General features: G+C 36.2%; 2 pseudogenes across 2 annotated transcripts; both read left to right on the top strand.

Annotated features, from left to right (window-relative positions):
* The first annotated feature begins 1,551 nt into the window (after positions 1 to 1,551).
* Positions 1,552 to 4,008, top strand: LOC147505251 (uncharacterized; annotated as a pseudogene). Its single transcript, XR_015221045.1, has 3 exons — positions 1,552 to 1,865; positions 2,838 to 3,656; positions 3,886 to 4,008. The product of XR_015221045.1 is annotated as an uncharacterized LOC147505251 (transcript).
* Positions 4,009 to 7,867: 3,859 nt separating this feature from the next.
* On the top strand, positions 7,868 to 9,140 carry LOC147505250 (ankyrin repeat domain-containing protein 2A-like; annotated as a pseudogene). The gene is made up of 3 exons (XR_015221044.1): positions 7,868 to 8,062; positions 8,131 to 8,279; positions 8,921 to 9,140. The product of XR_015221044.1 is annotated as an ankyrin repeat domain-containing protein 2A-like (transcript).
* Positions 9,141 to 9,660: the final 520 nt, after the last annotated feature.

The raw sequence follows: 9,660 nt of genomic DNA, 5'->3' as shown, positions 1-9,660 counted from the left end.
ACTTTGCTCACCTACTGGCCAAGAACTTGCTAGGCTATTTAATTCAGCTCTTATCAATCCATCACTACCCACTGAATAGTCGCCTATCATACCACATCAAAATGAACCACCTATTCCATCTCAAAATAATCCACCTCAAAATGAACCTAGCTAATACTACTCAAACAGCCCCAAGGCCAGTACACATATCTTCTTCCACCCTTCCTAGGCCTGCACAACCGCACTTAGTGATAACTTGTATGAAAGACGGCATTCGCCAGCCAAACCCGAAGTATGGATTACTTGCTACTACTCCTCCTCCTATCCCCACCACACCAAAATCCACAAAAAGTGCTCTTAGTCACCTAGGATGGAATTCTACTATGCTAGAAGAAATGAATGCTCTCTCACACAATGAGACATGGGTACTTGTTCCACGACAACTCTACATGAATGTCATTGATTGTCGGTGGGTGTTTAGAGCCAAACTCAAATTTGATGGTTCATTGGATCGGCTGAAAGCAAGACTTGTAGCGAAAGGCTATATCCAAAGGGAAGGAGTCGACTTTCTCGAAACATTCATTCTGGTAATAAAACCTGCTACTAGGGGCGCAAACGGATAGGTTCGGATGCGGATATGCTTGTATCTGAATCCGAATCCGATTTCGGATAATATCCGATCCGAAAATTAAAATTAATTAAAATTTTATTTGCTTTGAATAATTCATTTTACCATTGTAAAAACTAGTATAAATATATATATTTGTCATTTATTATTATTATTTTGTTATTATAGTTTTATATTATTAGTTTATGATTTTATATAATATTTTATACAATAAAAATTAATAAATTAATTATATATAATAACTATTAATTTTTTAAATCGGATCAGATATTATCGGATGCGGATATGGCAGTATCCGAATCCGTATCCGAAACCAGTTCGGACATAAAAAAAAATATTCGAATCCGAATCCGAAATTTTCGGATAATATCCGATTTTTCGAATACGAATTTGAATCGGATTCGAATATTTGGATATCCACTTGCACCCCTACCTACTATTATCAGGACTGTTCTTACCATTGCAACTGTTAAAGGCTGGAATTTCTGGCAACTTGATGTTAAGAATGCTTTTTTACATGGACATCTTCAAACCACAATTTTCATGGAGCAACCCCCCGACTTTGTAGATGAACTATTGCCAAATCATGTGTGTCAGCTCCAACGAATGTTGTATGGTTTAAAACAAGCTCCACGGGCTTGGTTTGACAGATTCAGTTCTTATCTCATTGAGTATGGTTTTAGATGCAGCCCAGCTGACTCATCATTATTCATTTTCAACAATGGTGTTAATATAATGGTTCTATTGGTATATGTTGATGATATAATACTCACTGGTGACAATAATATTTTATTAGATGAATTTGTTGTAGAACTCGGTGCTCAATTCTCCATAAAGGATCTTGGCCCTCTCGGTTACTTTCTCGAGTACAAGTGCATATTTCAAAGATGGACTCTTTCTATCTCAAACAAAATATATCTTTGGACTTGCTTCATAATACAAAGATGACTGACTGCAAACCGACATCTACTCCTATGGCTGCTAAACCTGCTCTCATTTCAAATGGTGAAGCTCTCTATCATGATGTTACCGAGTATCGAAAGATAGTCGGCACACTTCAGTATCTCACCTTGACACGACCTGATTTGAACTATGCTGTGAGCAATGTTTGTCAACATATGCATGCACCTACCAATGCACACTTCCAGATGGTTAAAAGAATACTCCTTTACATCAAAGGAACTATCTCTACTGGTTTGCGCATACTCAAGCACAGCAGTCTTGATCTCTATGCCTTTTTCAACGCCAACTGGGCTGGGTGCCCCCTTACTAGACGATCTACTACTAGTTTATGTACCTTTCTGGGGTCTAATTGTATCTCCTAGAGTGCTAAGAAGCAGCCTACCGTATCACATTCCAGAGAGGAAGCCTAATATCGAGCAATGGCATTTACAACTGCTGAACTCATATGGATTTCTTTCATCCTACGTGACCTTGGAATTTTCCAGTCAAAACCACAAGTTCGATTCTGTGATAATATCTCAGCATTTCACATGTCAATCAATCCAGTGTTCCATGCTCGAACCAAACACATAGTTATTGATTATCATTTCGTTCGTGAGAAAGTTGCTCTTGGCACACTCGTTACTAGATTTGTTCTTTCAACAAAACAACTTGCAGATATTTTCATGGAACCTCTGTCTTGAGCTGTCTTTGAAGGATTTAAAAGCAAACTTAGACTTAAGCTCCAACCCACGTCAAGTTTGAAGGGGAGTAATAGGGCACAGATGGAACACACTGTTGTATTAATCTACAGCTCAAAGACTTGGAAGACTTGGTCATATTCTGTAACAACTTAAGAGATAACTCTTAGATATTCTACAGAGATTGCTTATGTATGGAGTCTATATAAGTCCAACACTTTCACTTAAAGAAATCAAAGACTATGAATACTGAGTAGTTGAGAATGTTCCCAGTGACCACGTCAGTCCCTTTTTTTTTTGAGACTGACACATCAGATTTTACAATAATTCGGCATAAAAAAAGTAAATCCCCTTTTTTGCTGATTTCAATTTTTCATAACCCAAAATACATACAAAAACAAAACCCCTCTTTCCATACTCTCTTTTACAAAACACCCCCAACTCTGCAAAAAAAAAAAAAAAAAAAAAAAATCATCTCTTCAAACTCTCTTATTCTTCTTCCAAAATTAAACTAAGTTCATCCCTTCAAGCCCTCCATTCATCAAGTAAATCAAACTATTGCAATAACCTTACCAACATTATTGAAGGAAATATGGTGATGGTGGCGATGGGTGTGATTTGGGTCTTAAACGGCAACATATAATTGATCAGCCTCCATCCTTTTATGGGGCGCCACCCAGTTCAAGTTTCATGTGCAGTGCTTCTCCACCACCACCACCACCTCCTCATCCTCCTTCATATGCTTACAATGCTCAACCACCACCACCTTTTTCTGTTGTCCGATTGCGCAGGCTCCCCTTTGATTGTGCTGAACCAGGTATCGTTGAGTTCTTTAGTGGTCTTGACATAGTTGACATTCTGTTGGTCAACAAGGACAGGAGGTTCAGTGGCGAGGCGTTTTGTGTTCTGGGGTATCCTCTTCAGGTTGATTTTGCTCTTCAGAGAAACAAACAAAACATGGGTAGGCGATATATTGAGGTTTTTAGGACCAAAAGACAAGAATATTACAGGGCAATTGCAGATAGTTTCAGAAGGTCAACCTCATTCTCCCCCAGGCTGAAAGGCTCGGAGGGCAAAGTCATCTGATGACAATAAAGATTCAGCTGAGCATATAGGGATTTTTGTGACTGAGAGGTTTGCCATATTCAGCTGGGAAGGATGATTTGATAGATTTTTTTAAAGATTTTGAGCTTTTAGAAGATGGGTTCATATTTTAATGAACTCAGATGGGAGGCCATCTGGAGAGGCATATGTAGAGTTTGCCAATGCAGATGATTCAAAGGTCGCAATGGTAAAGGATAGGAAGACACTTGGGAGTTGTTATATAGAGTTGTTTCCTTCTAACCAAGAGGACTTGGATGAAGCAGTCAGGGGAAGATGAATGGTTCTATGGAGGTTATGCAAATGTATGATCTTTAACTATGTTGTAGTCTTCTCTGTTTGGGTTTTACATTGTTTTATTTAGTTTTAGAGTTTAGTTGGAAATTTTAGATGTTGCTTGAAACTACTTATGTGCTTATAAGCATGATTTTTGTTCTTCAACGAAACAACTTAAATGTGGTAACATATATGATGATCAGTAAATGGACTTTATTACTCATTAGTATTCTTAATGATTATTCCACTTCTTTATAGTTGATAACTGAGTTTGTAAAGAAAAAAGATATTCCAATTGGAGGAATCCAATCTGCGGAGATATATTTGGGAAGAGACACAAGGCCAAGTACGTGGAGAGGTTTTTCTTGAAGCTGCCAAACATGTATGCTAATGTAATCTCATATTTTCTTCAAAAAATCTATCATCTTATTGATTTGATTGTATGAAATTATTTTATCTTTGTATCCTGGGCTGGGAATTAGTTCTGTAGTCGATGCTGTTGTGATTGACATGGGAATCCTCACAACACCGCAACTACATTGGATGGTCTGTAGAAAGAATATGGGCATGAAGGTGTCTGAATCCAGTTACTTTGAGCAGTTGTGTCTACTTCTCAAACGTAAAAGGGGTGCATGACTATATAATTTATTTGGAACCACTAGGTTCCTTTTAAAAGTAGAATGTGATATAATGAACTCATTAAAACCTTCATGAAGATTAATCATCTTCTCTCAAGTATGTTCTCTATCGTTAGTTTGTTTGTGTATTTGGTACCTGTTTCCCACGAATATCAACAATCAATCGCACAAATATTTAGAATTTTTGGTTTTTTGCAAGTTCCCAATTGAAAAACGAGGGGTTTAAGAAGTTGGGGTCCTAGTTCAAGCGAGGGTGTATTCCAATAGCTTTTCTTGAAGAATGCAGTGATCCTTGGGTAATTAATAATTGATATATCTATTGGACCTTTTGAATTAAGATATGTTTTTATGTCATTCTCATGTTTTCACTTGCTACGATGCCACAGTTGAATTGGTTGGGATAACTGAAACTGGCTACACTACTGATGAGGTATATATATGCTGATGGGACTCATTCAACACTTTTCAACTTAAATTTACCTTGAGTGTTTTTTTTTTTCAAGAATGAGTTGATTTATTTTGAAATATATGATTTTAGACACCAATGATCAGCTATGTAAATGTCCATGCTGTTCTGGAGGGAAGAAGGAATCGTGCCAAAGCATCCCCAATTCGTGATTCTAATGCTTCTCAGGTAATAATTACCTATTAAATTGATAGTTGACTATGGTTTATTTCACACTTCTGTTGTATCTTCAGCTGGGGATGTATGGTCATGGAGTATGGAAAAAGGTCTTGGTCTATTATATTTCTTTTAACAGTACAATTACAGTTGTTAATTGTCTGTAGTTGGTTTCCATTTATTTCAGGTATGTATAATCTTCCATCTGAATTGCGTTGCCAGCAATATCGATCTGTACCCTTCAGGTATGCTACTTCCAAGCTTGTGGCATGGTGGTTTTAATCACCAATTTTGTAACATGCCACTACCAAACTTATTTGCTCTAAAAATATTAATTCATTATGCATGACTGATTCGATTGCTTAGGTGGAAGATACATCGAGGTTTTGATAATTCATTTATAACCTATGTGGATTCATTTATCTTCATTAGTTTACGTCCCCTAATGTCATAATTTTTTAACGATACTACTAATCATTACATTAAAATGATTATAGGCATTTGTTTAACTAACAAGTCAATGTTGTTAAATGATTTTCTGGGAGCTTTACGTGTTGTGTTATTCTAGCAATTAAAAGATTAGGCCATATTTCTCATGAGTAGCTTGGTAGACGTACCGCATAGATAAACCTATATACTGTCTCATAGGATTGGAGATTGCATATATACTTAAGTATTGAGATTGTTGTTGTGGCTACTGCGGCCTTTGTTAGGTCACACCATTCTCAAGTGGTTGGGATATGCACTTTGTGCATTCCACGGGTTGTGTTTGGAGTGTAAGTTCTCAACCACTAAGTGACTAGACCGCTCATTATTTTAAGTAGGTGAGAAGAGTTCATAATGTAACTAACTTTACGCAGATTGCTTTGAATTTTACACATGGTGAGAAGAGTTTGTAATGTTACCAGAATATGTCTGATATTTTGTTACCATCATAATACAATAAGACCAGCCTGACAAGGAGTAATTTATTTGTTGTGGTTTGCAACCCCAATCGTCCTTATTAATCTGCCTCATAGGTGTTTGACTAAATGCTAAGGAAGAAAATAGTAATGAGTTTGAGACCCAAGTCTATGCTAATATGGCAACAGAGGAATTATTACATTATTTCTTACCCTTCTCTAGCTAATTTATTAGACCCTTGGTTTCTTTTTACTAGGAATTGGTTCCCCAAAAATTTTGGTTTCTTTCAATAAGGAGGAGTTTGATTTTTTTTTTCCTATGTAGTGATTTAAAGGGTAGAGTTTAAATTCATGATTAGGTATGAAATTTTTTCATATGATGCATGTATTCAGCTTTAAATTCATGTTATAGTTATTCGTGCAAGCATTTTAGATGTCATACTAATCAATCTCATGTTAATGCTTTGTATTTGGCTTTCTTTAACTTTTTGCAAATTAATCTTTTGTTGAAATGGAAGTCCAAATACATTAGGTTTCAGTAGTGGTGCCTCAAAGGCGATTGATAAAGCATATGGATACTGTCATACTGATCAAGGAAAAAAACAAAATGGATCATTGTTATCATTTTTTTCATTGTGTTGTGTTTGTGTGTTATTGCTACTTGGTGGGATTGAGAATCTATTGTAGGTGAAGGTTTAAATTGCACAATGTTATACTCTCACGTGTTGAACATGACTATGTGAAAAAGCTACCTGTTGCATTGTTCTAAAGCTATAATTAGTTATTTTGGTGATGCACATACTAGATTTATTTTTTATAGTTTTTATTCACTTATTTTATTCCAAGATCTTGATCGAGAGCACGGATTATGAGAACCATATGCTCCTACATCTGAATTCCAGGTAGCCACAACTAATAATTGATTGATTTTGTTCTCCTAAAAGAAAGACCAAATGCTAAAACTAAATTTCAGGTGTAAATTAGGAATGTAAAATTATCACCAGCAGTTGGCTTTAATTGAACTTTTGTGAGAAATAGATATCAATATAATTAGTTTTCATTAACTAAATTTTTAATGTTTCAGTGGCTTGATCGCGATCTCAGATGATCTAACGGTTGATATTTGACGGTTTAGCAATGATCTCAAGTGAGAAGTCAAACTTAAAAGTTATTCGTAAGCATTATTTATTCAAATTTGCAATTCTATTAATTTTGTCGAAATTTATTTGTAAAACCCTTTTTAGCATAAGAGAAGTTGGGTAGAATTCTTTAATATTTGTAAAACTTTTTTAGCGTAACCAACTTGTTGTTGTAAAGACTGAGGAGGTTGGAGAAATAGCTAAATCAACTGATACGGAGTAGTTGAGGCATCAGACAATATTGTGTTGCAAAAGCTTTTGGTGAGTTGAATTATATTGATAATGGTTTTTAAAATCGAATGAAATAAGAAACGTGTTTATTATACGTCTTACTACTTTGTTTTATTTGATAATGGGAGCCGACATACTTTGACCCACTATATAGAAGCTCGGCAGTGTGTTATATCTAACTTCCGCTTAATTTAGTTTATAATAATAGTTATAGTGGATAATGTGCTATATTTGATTTCCCAGAATTTAATTCTTAATGCTTATGGACATTATGGACAGGTAAAAAGGTCAATGAACGTAAGCATAGTTCAGAGTTGATATGCACTGAATGGAAGCACTTGGAGCTTCTAGACACTGCCAGTTCTATAGCTAGGGGCAAACGTGACACTGCTTCTATTGGTCTTAGCTTTGCAAGTAGAGCATTAGATGTTGAAAATGGATGAGTTAGAAATGTATAACTATGGGAATCAATTAGTTAGAATGTGGTTGGATGTTTCGGAACATATGCACCACATTTGGTGGAGATGGTAGTTTTATAAGAGGTTTGGAACGTAAGGTGGCTTCACCCATGGAGGTGGCTTTGACACCACAATTGGCGGAGGCGGCTTGACGAGAAGAGGTTTTGGCACGTATGGTCACTATTTATATGAGGTGTCTTAACTGGAGGTGGTGGACATGAGTCTTTAGATCATTTCTGGAGGATTAGGTATGTTACGCGGCTTGACGAGGTTTGGCTTTGGGACATATGATGACTTTAATACGGAAAGGCTAACTATTGGGGGTGCAGGTGATGATGCTTTCCCCCAGTTCGATCCACAAGAGTATTACTCTACCATGCAGCAGGTTATGCAAAATCCTAAATTCATGAGTATGGTTGAGCGCCTTGGTTCTGCTTTAATATGAGTTGGCTCTCGCATAGTTTGTTATGATAATGGTGTCTTAGAGTGGATTTTGTCCACATGGTTTTAGAGGATCCAACTACATCCTCCATACTGGAGAGTTTAGCCAATCCTGCACGTAAAGAGGACCTTAAGGAGAGAATGGCGCGCATAAAAGATGATCCTTCTTTGAAGACTATCCTGGATGATATAGAGAGCGGTGGTCCAGCTGCAATGATGAGGTTATGAAATCTAGAATATCATTATTTTTCAGAGGAAGCATTAGTGAGGACAACCTTGATACGTGTCCTGATCTTGGTGTGGACAATATGCTTTTGAGCCATTGCCAAAAGTATAGTGTGCATATCTCTGAGGCTCTAATATTTAGGCAGATGGGAAGCATATAATACCTCACTCATCTGGATAGGCCATTAACACACTCACACACACCAAATGCATGTCTATGTTTCTAAGTTCTGACATATTATCAAATCTTTAATAACGTTGTAATCGGTAAAGTTTGTAGGCTCCAACATACTTTAGTTGGTATAGTTTTGTGGGAGTTGATATTGACCTGGGTTCAAAATCTCCCAGCACAGTAGTTCCATTACAGAAAAAACAATTAAATTTCTGCATTATGGGAAAACATATATATTTCCATATTTGTATTGTCAAGCAGCCATTATATAATACTCTAATGTGTTTGAGAATACATTAAGTTTGTGGCATTACCATTTTTGTACATTGAAGTCTTTGTTGATGTAGGTATGAGGTTTATGCTTCATGCTTCCCGATTCTTCAAGCTTTAAATGGTTGTTTCTTTTTGAATTTAATTTTCTTCTATTTATTTCTTTGATGATTAAATCCTTCGTTGTTGGTGTAGGTATTGGAATGACCCCGAGGTTTTACAAAAGCTAGGGCAGGCGATGGGCCTTTGGGCGGCTGGAGATGTTGTCGATGGAAGTGATTTGTCTATACCAGATGAAGCAGAAGATTTAACTGGGGACGACGAGGAGTTATCTTTTTTGGACCTTTAAAGCTGATGGATCATTTGCAATCTCTGAGGATTCATGGAATGAACCACTAGGACATGGAACTGAGATCAGGTTACGAAGCTGAGGAATACGTGGAGGAGGATAAATTGAAAGTGAGTCGTAGCTGACACATTTATTGTCTTGATTTATTTATATTTATGTTTTTTTATTATTTTTTTTTTCATGTTATGATTGTCTTTGGGTTTCTTCCATACAATGTTTACTGAAACTTTTGTGTTTCATTTTTTTCCCCCTGTTTGGCTATGGGTTATGGTTTCTCTAATGATATTTTCATGTTAAAATAGACTTCAATCCCATATGTTGTGCTGCATCCATACATCATGGCAATGGTCATATGCGTTTTGAAATTTTGGTAACCTTATATGGTTTTTGCACTAATAATTTCGTGCTAATTGATTTTCTCTCAACAACCATATGCAATGCATACACCTGGTGATACTAAGAAGGTGAAAGACATAAAAAGCCCAGTTTTCTCTTTTTCAATTCGAAGCGAAACGATTTTAATTAGCAATAACAAAAATGAGAAGTCTAATAAACAAACTAAGGTTCGAAAACACTATCCGTTACT

Source organism: Coptis chinensis, chromosome 4, assembly GCF_015680905.1.
Source record: "Coptis chinensis isolate HL-2020 chromosome 4, ASM1568090v1, whole genome shotgun sequence".
NCBI classification, from domain to species: domain Eukaryota; kingdom Viridiplantae; phylum Streptophyta; class Magnoliopsida; order Ranunculales; family Ranunculaceae; genus Coptis; species Coptis chinensis.
The sequence above is the reverse complement of the archived record's forward strand: the minus strand, read 5'-3'. Positions and strand labels throughout refer to the sequence as shown.